Below are 12,690 nucleotides of genomic sequence, written 5' to 3'. Positions count from 1 at the left end.
AAATAAATAAAATCTTTAAAAAAAAAATGCAAGTATCAGGGCGCCTGGGTGGCTCAGTTGGTTAAGTGACTGCCTTCGGCTCAGGTCATGATCCTCGAGTCCTGGGATCGAGTCCCACATCAGGCTCCCTGCTCAGCAGGGAGTCCGCTTCTCCCTCTGACCCTCCCCACTCTCATGTGCTCTCTCTCTCTCTCAAATAAATAAATAAAATCTTTAAAAAAAAATGCAAGTATCAGGGCGCCTGGGTGGCTCAGTTGGTTAAGCGACTGCCTTCGGCTCAGGTCATGATCCTCGAGTCCTGGGATCGAGTCCCACATCAGGCTCCCTGCTCAGCAGGGAGTCCGCTTCTCCCTCTGACCCTCCCCACTCTCATGTGCTCTCTCTCTCTCAAATAAATAAATAAAATCTTTAAAAAAAAATAAAATGTCGATACTACCCAAAGCAATCTATAGATTTAATGCAATCCCTATAAAAATACGAACAGCATTTTTCACAGAACTAGAACAAACAATCCTAAAATTTGTATGGAACCACAAAAGACCCCACAAAATAGCCAAACCATTCTTGAAGAAGAACAAAACAAGGTATCACAATCCCAGATTTCAAGATTAAAAATAGGCAGAAGACATGAACAGACATAACTCCAAAGAAGACATACAAATGGCCAACAGACACACGAAAAGATGCTCAACATCACTCATCGTCCGGGAAATGCAAATCAAAACCACAATGAGATATCACCTTATACTTGTCAGAATGGCTGGTATCAAAGAGACAAGAAATAACAACTGTTGGCAAGGATGTGGATAAAAAGGAACCCTCAGGTACTGTTGGTGGGAATTCAAACTGGTACAGCCACTGTAGAAAACTGTGGAGGTTTCTCAAAAAATTAAAAATAGAATTACCATATGACCCAATAATTCCACTACTGAGTATTTACCCAAAGAAAATGAAAACACTAATTTGAAAAGATAATATACACCCCTATGTTTATTGCAGCATTATTTACATTAGCCAGAATGTGGATACGACACAAGTATCCATTGCTAGAGGAATGGATAAAAAAGATATGGTATATATCTACAATAGAATATTACTCAGCCATAAAGAGAATGAGATTTTGCCATTTGCAACAACATGGATGGATCTAGAGGGTATAATGCTAAGTGAAATAGAAAGACAAATACTGTGTGATTTCACTCATATGTAGAATTTAAGAAACAAAACAAATGAACAAAGAAAAAAAAAGACACAAGTGTAGAGAACAAACTGGTGGTTGACAGGGGAGGTGGATGGGGGGATGGTTAAAATAGTGTGAGTAATGTGTAGAATTGTTGAATCACTATATTGTACATCTGAAACTAATAATAACACTATGTTAATTATACAGGAATTTTAAGAAGTAATAAAAAATAAAATTTAAAAAATGATGAAAAAAGTTAAAAAAAAATGGAGTCGCTTGCCCCCACTGACAGTAAACGAAGATATAATTGCCGGAATTTGACCTCTAACCAGTCAATCTGGAATTTCCTGATCAGCACTACTGAGGTAAATTGCTTAATAGACCACCAGCCTTTCCCCAGAGGAAGGTGACCTTGCCTGAAAAGATCCTTTTTTAAAATTTTCTTAGGAGCTTCTTTGTCCTGCTCTGTTTCTGCCTTTAAAAGTCTTCCATTTTGTAGAGCTTCTCAGAGCTTTTCTACTTGCTAGATGGGATGCTGCCTGATTTATGAATTGTTGAATAAAGCCAATTAAATTTTTCAAATTTACTCAGTTGAATTCCATTTTTTAACACACAGAATCAGAACAAGGAGAATTAGTTTGAGTGGAATGTTTCATGGCATCATGTATCCAATTCTACACAACAGGCTTCCTCTTTCCTATAATGTTTAGGATAATTACCTCTATTTATAAACCTTTAAGACATACCTCACTGGAACTAACTCTCATGTACCATCGGTAAAACCAAGTTTAAGCTTCAAATCATGACCAGATTACCAGCATCTTCTCTTTGCCATTGTCCACGGTTTTTGAAATGTAATTCCCCTTTCTAAAATGTTTAAAGGCATATGACTCTATGACCATCTCAAGATAGTCTCTGCAAGGAACTACTTTTGACAGTATTTATACTTCATTTTAGCCTTTTTGTGACCTAAATAAAATATTTTTTGTTTGGTAAACAAAACAAACAGTATAGTAATAGAAATAGTAAATTCGCAACAATTTTGAGCTATTATAGATAGTAAAAACCAATCAACTTATTTGGTCAGATATATTAATTAGATTTTTGATGGGGTAAACTATATTTCGAATAGTCTTTTAGCTTATAGCTAAAAGAAAGAAAAAAGATATAAAAAAACTGGTAAAATATTCCTTTGGGAAGATAAACTTCATTTTATTTGAAGCTGAGAGCTCATGCTGTATTTCCAGTAATGATGAGTCAAAAAATGGAAGTGAAATGTCAAATATTCTGATAATCGTGTAGAGGTAGGAAGGTTTGCCTAAAGTATATGTGTTTTACCTAATGTGCTTTAGGCATTTTCTACAAGAATTGGTTGTTCAAACTTATCTGAAATGATATCTTTCTTTTTGGAAAAATTACAAACTCATTTATTTGTGTGCTTTAGCGTATTCCAAAAATGTACTGCTTTACATAGTTTATCTCACAGAGTGGTGAATTTAATATTTTGCAGTACAAATTCTAATGCTTCTTTTAGGTTGTTCTTATGTATCCTGGTTCTAAGAATACTATAAGCTGGTGAATAAATCTGTATATGGTCTATCCATGCTTCTATTTTATGCGGTTTAGTTTTGTTGCAAGATTTCTTTTCCTTTAGTGCTTGTGGTTCTCGGTCATGCTGCTTCAAAGAATGAAGAGGTAGACCAGACGAAGAGTGGTGGGCATCGAAGCAAAGTTTATTGAGCAATAGTACAAAGCTCCTGAAGAGGGAAGGGACCCAAGAGGATTGCTGACTTGGCAGTTAAATCTAGGGGTTTTTATGGGCTCTTTCATATGGGCTGTTTTAATGATTAACCCTCCATGTGTCTGTCACCCAATCAGGTTTTTGTCCACGTGCTCATCTACCTATCAGGTAATTGTTCATGTGGGAAAGGGTGGAGGGCCCCTTCCAGGGTGGTGTTTCAGATCAAGAGGGTTGCAGTCCTCACTGTCCTAAGGCATGCAGCCACATGACCACCAGATCAAGCTCTTTGTTTAAATGTACCACTGGCTGCTGAGCTGGTCCCCTGGGCCTGGGTTAGGACGCCCAAGGCCATTCCCTTCCTTTCTGTCACATACAAGTTATAAATCCGCCCAGTAGGAAGACTCAAGGCTGGGGCATGGAATAAAGCCTAGAATAACAGGATGGGGTCTTTCTCCTTTTAAGGGTAGTTTTCCTCCTAGGACAGGGCCCCTTGTCCCTGCCTGCCTTTCTTCCGACTATCCTTCATTAGTTTTTTAGTCCATATTAAAGAAACATTACTCTGTAGTTGTCTTCAGCTACCTTTATCTTTAGAACTGATTAGTACAGATCAGTAGTTCTCAAAATGTGATCCCATCAGAATACAAATAGGCTACATTATCCCTGTCTTTAAAAAAAATAACCTTTGGCCCCATATGTCTACTTCCAGCTTTCACTCTATTTCTCTGTTCAGTATACAGCAAAACTACTAAAGAGTACTACTTCCATTCTTTCTTAAACCTATTCCAGGGGTGTCTGAGTGGCTCAGTATGTTAAGCATCTGACTCTTGATTTTGGCTCAGGTCAAGATCTCAGGGTCGTGGGATGGAGCCCTGTGTCCAGCTCTGTGTTCAGCACAGTCTGCTTGTCTCTCTCCCTCTGCTCCTTCCCCTGATTTCTCTTTTTCCCTCTCTAAAATAATAAAAAAATAAAATCTTTTAAAAAAATTAAACCTATTCCATTAAAGTTTTCCATTCTGTGACCTCACCAAAACACTTCTTGTTGAGGTGATCAATGTTCTCCACATTGCCTAATCACATCTGCAGGACTCAATCCATGTGTTATCTGCCAAGATAATTTCACACAGCTGGCTCATTCCCTCTTCTTGAAACAAGTTCTTTACTTGGCTTTTGGGCATTAGTTTGCTAATTTCTTCCTCCTTAACTAATCACTTCTCCTTGGTCTCATTTTTTTATTCATATTCATTCCCCTGACTTCTTCTTCTTTTTTTTAAGATTAAATAGGTTTTACTTTTTTTCCCCTCACAAGAACATAAAAATTATTTCAGGGGAACTGCCCATTACATCACATGCCTTCTTTAATGTCCATCACCCAGTTACCCCATTCCCCCACCCCCTCCCCTCCAGCAACCCTCACTTTGTTTCGTATAATTAAGAGTCTCTTATGGTTTGTCTCTCTCTCTGATTTTGTCTTGTTTTATATTTCCCTCCCTTCCCCTATGGTCCTGTTTTGTTTCTTAAATTCCACATATGAGTGAGATCATATGATAATTGTCTTTCTCTGATTGGCTTATTTCACTTAACATAATACCCTCTAGTTCCATCCATGTCATCACAAATGGCAAGATTTCATTTTTTTTTTGATGGCTGAGTAGTATTCTATTGTGTGTATATATATATATATATATATATATATATACCACATCTTCTTTATCCATTCATCTGTCAATGGACATCTGGGCTCTTTCCATAGTTTAGCTATGGGGACATTGCTGCTATAAACATTGGGGTGCAGTGCCCCTTCAGATCACTACATTTGTATCTTTGGGGTAAATACCCCTTACTGCAATTGCTGGGTCATAGGGTAGCTCTATTTTCAACTTTTTGAGGAACCTCCATACTGTTTTCCCGAGTGGCTGCACCAGCTTGCATTCCCACCAACAGTGTAGGAGGGTTCCCCTTTCTCTGCATCCTCATCAACATCTGTCACTTCGTGACTTGTTAATTTTAGGGATTCTGACTGGTGTGAGGTTGTACCTCATTGTGGTTTTGATTTGTATTTCCCTGATGCCGAGTGATGTGGCAATTTTTAATGTGTGTGTTGGCCATTTGGATGTCTTCTTTGGAGAATGTCTGTTCATGTCTTCTGCCCATTTCTTCATTGGATTATTTGTTCTTTGGGTGTTGAGTTTGATAAGTTTTTGTTTTTTTTTTTTTAATAGATTTTGGGTACTAGCCCTTTATCTGGTAAGACATTTGCAAATAACTTCTCCCATTCTACTGGTTGTCTTTTAGTTTTGTTGACTGTTTCTTTTGCTGTGCAAAAGCTTTTTATCTTGATGAAGTTCCAATAGTTCATTTTTGCCTTTGTTTCCTTTGCCTTTGGAGACATGTCTAGCAAGTAGCAGCTGTGGCTGAGGTCACAGAGGTTGCTGCCTGTGTTCTTCTCAAGGATTTTGATGGATTCCTGTCTCACATTGAGGTCTTTCCTCCATTTTGAGTCTATTTTTGTGTGTACTGTAAGGAAATGGTCCAGTTTCATTCTTCTGCATGTGGCTGTCCAATTTTCCCAACACCATTTGTTGAAGAGACTGTCTTTTTTCCATTGGATATTCTTTCCTGCTTTGTTGAAAGTTGTGCTTAGTTGTGCTTAGTTGACCATAGAGTTGAGGGTCCATTTCTGGGTTCTCTATTCTGTTCCATTGATCTCTGTGTCTGTTTTTGTGCCAGTACCATGCTGTCTTGATGATTACAACTTTGTAATAGAGCTTGAAGCCTGGAACTGTGATGCCACCAGCTTTGGTTTTCCTTTTCAACATTCCTCTGGCTATCTGGTGTCTTTTCTGGTTCCATACAAATTTTAGGATTATTTGTTCCAGCTCTGTGAAAAAAGTTGATGGTATTTTGGTAGGGATTGCTTTGAATGTGTAGATTGCTCTAGGTAGCATTGACATTTTCACAATATTTGTTTCTCCAGTCCATGAGCATGGAGCGTTTTTTCATTTCTTTGTGTCTTCCTCAATTTCCTTCATGAGTGTTCTATAGTTTTCTGAGTACAGATCCTTTGTCTCTTTGGTTAGGTTTATTCCTAGTATCTTATGGGTTTTGGTGCAATTGTAAATGGGATTGATTCCTTAATTTCTTTCTTCTGTCTCATTGTTAGTGTATGGAAATGCAACTGATTTCTATGCATTGATTTTATATCCTGTCACGTTACTGAATTCCTGTATGAGTTCTAGCAATTTTGGGGTGGAGTCTTTTGGGTTTTCCACATAGAGTATCATGTCATCTGTGCAGAGTGAGAATTTCACTTCTTCTTTGCCAATTCAGATGCATTCCTCCGACTTCTAAATGTTGGAGTTCCCTAGAGCTTAGTCCTTAGGTCTCTTTTCTATGAATACTTTATAGTCTTACCGAGTCTCAGTCTCGAGTGTCATGATTTCAGATAATTTCTTTGTGTGGATATTGTTCAATTGATTGTATTCAACTTGGACTTCTCCCTTGAACTCCAGACTACATATTCAATTGTCTCACAACAGCTCTACTTTCCCCAGATACTCCCTTCATTTCCTTCATGGGTGTGGTCAAACATCAACTTATCAGAGACCTTCCCTGACCAATCTACCAAATATAACTCTTTGCCCAAGCACTCCTTTCCCCCCAACCCTATTCCATTTTCCCCATAACATTTATCACTTGGCATGTTTTATATGTATATATAGGCATACATAAATATTTACATGTAAATATGTATACATAATTTACATATGCATATCTATACATGTATATAAATGTAAATATATGCCTATATGTATATAAAACATAATACATGTATGTGTAACATATGTAAACATAAATATTTACAGTACATAAATATGTATATATACTTACACATATATACATCTATACATATGTTTTTTGTTTTTTTTTTCCTCCTAGAACTTACTAGAATCTAAGCTCCATGAGGGTGGGCTCTTAGTGCCTACAGGAGTCCCTGGACTTCAACAACAGGCACTGAATGACTACAAAATGGCATTCCAGACAATATGCTTAATTCTGAGATATAGCCTATGTGAGAATTTTAGCAACAACAAAACAAAAAGGACCTAGCCACCTGCCATTGTAAGAAATTTTAGGTTAATATCTAGATTCTGAATATTAGAAAGTTGACTTCCCTTGCCAAAGATTGAGTACCTGCAGTGAAGGGGAAAAACAGGTTATATATAGATTTTGCGGAGAAAAGGCTACTAAACTCAAATTTTTAAATTTGCTTTATTCACCTAGATATCTTGTGCAATTCCTGGATTTTTGATGTTTTAAAGGATGTGAACAAAACTAATTTTTCTTGCTTCTGTCATTAACAAATCTCAAATTTTGAGGTATTTGGAAAAACCTCATGAGGCAGAGTTTGAGCTATTTCCTCACATCAAACCATTTTTTGTAAACAGAAGATCCAATTTTTCTGATGCCTTAGGAACTCACAAATTATTTTTCTAATTGATGTTAGATCCTGAGCCTGAAACTAACAGTGATTTTTTTCCATACATGTACTCAGACTCAAGTGTGGTTACAACAGATGGCAGCTGAAATAAATAAATAAGTCTTTGTATACAGTGGAATTACAGAGTTTGAAGAATAGTATAGTCCATCATCTACCACTGCTCACACTGTGTTAAGGATATATCATATTATTTGCGTTTATAAAAAAAGTACCACATCTCTTGCATCTTTGTACTCTTAAATGTATTGCTTCTTCTTCCTGGATGACCTTTCCTTTGATTTGATTTTACCTTCTCCAGGATGCTTCTCCTGATGTCCTTGGTCTAAATTTGAGCAATCTGTCTTTGTGTCTGAAAGACCTTTTGCATACTTTACAGAAATTATCACAATTTATTAATTTGCTAATCTCAGTCCCCTAAAATATTATTCACTTAAACAATAAAAGACACTGTCTTTTATTCCTGTGTTTCATTTGCATTGTATGGTGCCTGTCATAAGTAGGCGTTCTATAAATATTTGCCAAATGAATGAATGAATAACAGGTCTTTTCTTCTACTAGCCTAGCCGTGGAAACTAACGTTCTCCCAGGTTCTAAGCCCTTAGTTGAAATAACAGAAAACTGGGAAATTACTGGTTAGTCTTCCTTAATTCAATTTTTTTCTTAGTGCTCCTGTGTTTCTTTGTCTTGATAAATATATTCAGTGGACAACTGAGATCTGAAAGCCTTTTGAAACTTTTGGAGAACATGTACTAAATAAAGCCAAGATGTACTAAAACATGTCTACTTTTTATTCTATTTTGAACACATTTTTATTTTCAGTTATCAGTTCAAATGCTTTATTTCTTAAAGGTATTCTTTAACTAATTCAAATACTTCTATGTTCCAAGTTAGGTATTCTAGCCTTAGATTTAAAACTCATTTTTCCTGAGTATATTTTCTCTTAAATATACAAAGGAATATATTTTCATAGAGTATGTTGAAAATTAGGAAAATCAAGGGTTCTGGTTCTATCAGGTGTAGTGTTTAGAGAGTTATTTTGATAGAATCCAGTAGCTCTAATATGGCTTGAAAATACTTGCTCCCTTGGAGTATAACTGCAGGGAAAAAACTGTGGCATAGGTAAAAATTCACCATAATTACATGAACTGGTTTTATACATAATCATCTTAGGTTTTGATAGTGAGGTAGCTGTATGGAGTGTCTTTGGGTCCAACATACATGAAAACACAGGATTGCCAGGGTTCACACAAGGAGGAACTTGTTCAGGTTTCACTTCTGTGCCTGAATTTGAAGCTGAAGCACATTTCTTGTCCTAAAATATAAACACATCAAATTATTCTCAATTATAAAATTTTGGAAAAAAAACAAAACTAAAGTTAGCATCAACCCTATCTTATACATACCATTCACAAAAATCAACTCAAAATGAATTAAAGACTTAAATGTAAGACCTGAAAGCACAAAGCTCCAAGAAAAGAACACAGGGGAAAGCTCTGTGATGTCGTTCTTGGCATAGATTTTTTGGATATGACACCCAAAGTGTAAGCAACAAAAGCAAAAACAATAAGCAAAACTGCATCAAACTGAAAAGCTTCTGCACAGCAAAAGAAGTAATCAACAGAATGAAGAGACAACCTACAGAATGGGAGAAAATATTTGCAAACCATATTGATAAAGGGTTAGTATCCAAAATATGCAAGGAGCTTATACAAACAATAGCAAAACATAATCTGATTAAAAACGAGCAGAGGACCTGAATAGACATTTTTCCAGATCAGACTGACAGATGGTCACCAGGAACGTGAGAAGGTGTTCAACATCATTAATGATCAGAGAGAAATGCAAATTAAAACCACAATGAGATATCATCTCATGCCTGTTAGAATGGCTAGTGTCAAATAACAAGTGTTGGTGAGGATGTGAAGAAAAGGCAACACTTGTGCACTGTCGGTGGGAATGCAAACTGATGCAGCAACTATAGAAAACAGTATGGAGATTCCTCAAAACATTAAAAATTAAAATTAGTATTACCATATGATCCAGCAATCCCAGTTCTGGGAAGTGAAATCACTATCTCAAAGGGATATCTGCACCCCCATGTTCGTTGCAGTACTATTCACAATAATAGCCAAGATATGTCCATTAATGGATGAATGGATAAAGATGTAGCATACTATATTCTCACGTATACATACACACATGAATATTAATCATCCATAAAAAGAAGGAAATCCTGCCATTTCAAACATGGAGGGCGTTATGCTAAGTGAACTAAGTCAGACAAAGAATACTAGAATCTCACATATATATGAATCTAAAATTTTTAAAAAGTCAAACTCATTGAAACAGAAGAATGATGGTTTTCAGGGGGTGGGGGAAATGGAGAGGTGTTGGTCAATGAGTACAAACTTCCAGTTATAAGAAGAATAAGTTCAAGGGATCTAAGGTACAGCATGATGAGTATAGTTACCAATACTTTATTATATATTTGAAAGTTGCTAAGAGAATAGATTTTAAATGTTCTCAGCACAAAAATAATTTTAATTATGTGAGGTGATGAATGTGTTAACCTTATTGTGGTAATCATTTCATAATACATACATACAAGAAATCGTGTAATACACCTTAAACTTACACACTGTTATATGTCAATTTTATCTCAATAAACCTGGAAAAAAACAAAACAAAAAAGTTAGCACGTCCACTTCACTTTTTCAGGAATAAAAGAAAAGATAAACATTTAGGGATTTTAGCCTTGTCGGCATAATCATTAAGCAAATAATTACACAACTAATAATTAAAATTGTGGTAAGTCCTATGGAGAAAAAAAATACAAGATATTTATGAAAATTTATAGAGGGTTCTAACCTAGTATGGAGGCTAAGAAAGGCCAATTTAGTGAAGTATCATTGAATCTAAGACTGGAAGGCCAGGAGAAGATAGAAGTGGGAACAAAGATAAACTCAGCATGGCCAAAGTCAAGTAAGTTAGGGTGAAAATGACGGAGATGAGAATAAAGGGACAGAGGCCAGATCCTGAAGGGTCTTGTTGACTCTGTTAAAAATATGGATCTTTATGGTAAAAGCAATGGAAAGCTATTGAAGGGTACTAAGGAGATGCATGTCATTAAGTAACGAGTTTTAGTATAATTAATTTGGCTGCTGTCAGAGCCTTGAATGGATGTAGAAAGGAGCTACAGCAGTCCAAGTGACTGATAATGATCTATAGTAGGGTGGTGGTATAGAGAGGGAGATAAGTAAACAAATTAGAAATATATTTTGGAAGAATTCACAGGGTCTGGTGATTAATTGAATGTGGGTGGTGATGAGGGACAGATCAAGGATGACTACTAGGGTTCTGGACAAACATTGGGTAGCTGGTGGTGCAACTTACTACACTTTTTAATATATAAATTAAATATGTGTATATATACATATAATTTAATAGATACTTAAAATACAAGTAATTTAGCTATTTGGGGATGCAAGGGAGCAAGATATTCAAAAGAATGGATGCAAAAGTGCACATAGCTTTCTAGCACATGCATATAACATGCTTTATCCTTAGTAAAGTCAAGTCTATTAAAAACATCAAGCTTCATTAATGAAGATGAGAGAATTCAAATGGAACAGACTATATAAACTATTTATCATTCATTCACTGATTCAGCAAATACTTATTGAGTGCCTACTGTGTGCCACACATTGTTAGATGTTGGAAATGCAGTGATGAATAATACAAAATTCCTAAGGCTTACAATTTATTATATCGAAGACAAACATATAGGAAACCAACTCAGTAAATGATGTTGGGAAACTAGCTAGCTATTTTCAAAAATATATATCTTTGCCTTCAAATATTATCAAAATAAACTTCAGATGAATTAAATACACACTGACTAAAAATCACATTATAGAAAAACCAGAAACTAGGAGAAAGGTATTTTTTTTTAAAGATTTTATTTATTTATTTATTTGACAGAGAGAGAGATAGCGAGAGCAGGAACACAAGCAGGGGGAGCGGGAGAGGGAGAAGCAGGCTTCCCACCAAGCAGGGAGCCCGATGTGGGTCTCGATCCCAGGACCCTGGGATCATGACCGGAGCCGAAAGCAGATGCTTAACGACTGAGCCACCCAGGCGCCTGGAGAAAGGTATTTTTAACCCTCTGAGAAAGGAGGACATTATAAATTTAAAAGTGACAAAAGAAATTATAAAGGAAGAGATTGAGGTATTTAATTGTCCTATTTATACCTGAAGATACAGTTAACCAAAATTAAAAGGTAAACCACAGACTGGGAACATTACCTAGAAAGAATGGCAAAGGATTAATGTATTTAACTCATAAACATTTTTATTCCTATGTAAAAAATGATAGGCAAAATATTGCAACTCGGATGAAGCAAAGATAACTATTCTAAAAGATAAACTGTATCTTGGTAGGAAACATAACTGTATTTTAAAAAATGTAAATGAAAACCCATACCCAATTTGGCAGTGAAAGAGCACTTTGTACTGATGATTGTCAGGTAAATTAATGTAACCCCATTTAAAAAAATTAATGAAATGTATGAAGAACTAAAAACTGTTAATGACTTTGAATCCTGAAATTTTAGTTTTTAAGTCTATCCTAAGAAACTTAACTGTAGTAAAAATTCAGTCCACAACATTACTTATAAAAGAACTGAAACATGTACTGGTTAAATGGATGATAATTTTGATTATATTGTTTATGCCAAATATACAAATTAAGTACTTGAAAATAGTTTCTTAAATAGTTATGTTTCTTCCTCAGTTTACATTGGTGAAGATGAATATTAACCCTGCCCTGGCTTAATTATCTCAGTATAATTCCAACCTGATGGGATTGCCCAAATTCTGGTACTATAGATTTTTTTTGTTTGTTAGTTTAATAACCTTCATTTTGAGATTGTAATAGATAGCTTTTTTTTTTTTTTCTGATAGACTTGCAGTGGTTAATCCTTTATAAACTCAATTTTGCTTGTGTTTCTAGTTGGGAAAATCATAAATATATGTAAGAACCAGAAGTAAGAACATACATATACCATCTTATATCTACTCATGTTTTAACTGTACTTGTGGCTGGTTATAATCTTGAAAAATAAAAAGGTGTCACAAGTTGAAATGAACCTGAGTTAAAATGTTTTCCCCGGAATAACATCCCTAAAATCTACCTTTTCATTTAACAGTACTATAAAACTATATTCAATCAACTCTTTAGTCAACTATTAATGTTCTACTTGAACAGTGT

Source organism: Neomonachus schauinslandi, chromosome 9 (assembly GCF_002201575.2).
Source record: "Neomonachus schauinslandi chromosome 9, ASM220157v2, whole genome shotgun sequence".
Lineage (NCBI taxonomy): Eukaryota > Metazoa > Chordata > Mammalia > Carnivora > Phocidae > Neomonachus > Neomonachus schauinslandi.
Note: the sequence above shows the minus strand (reverse complement) of the source record.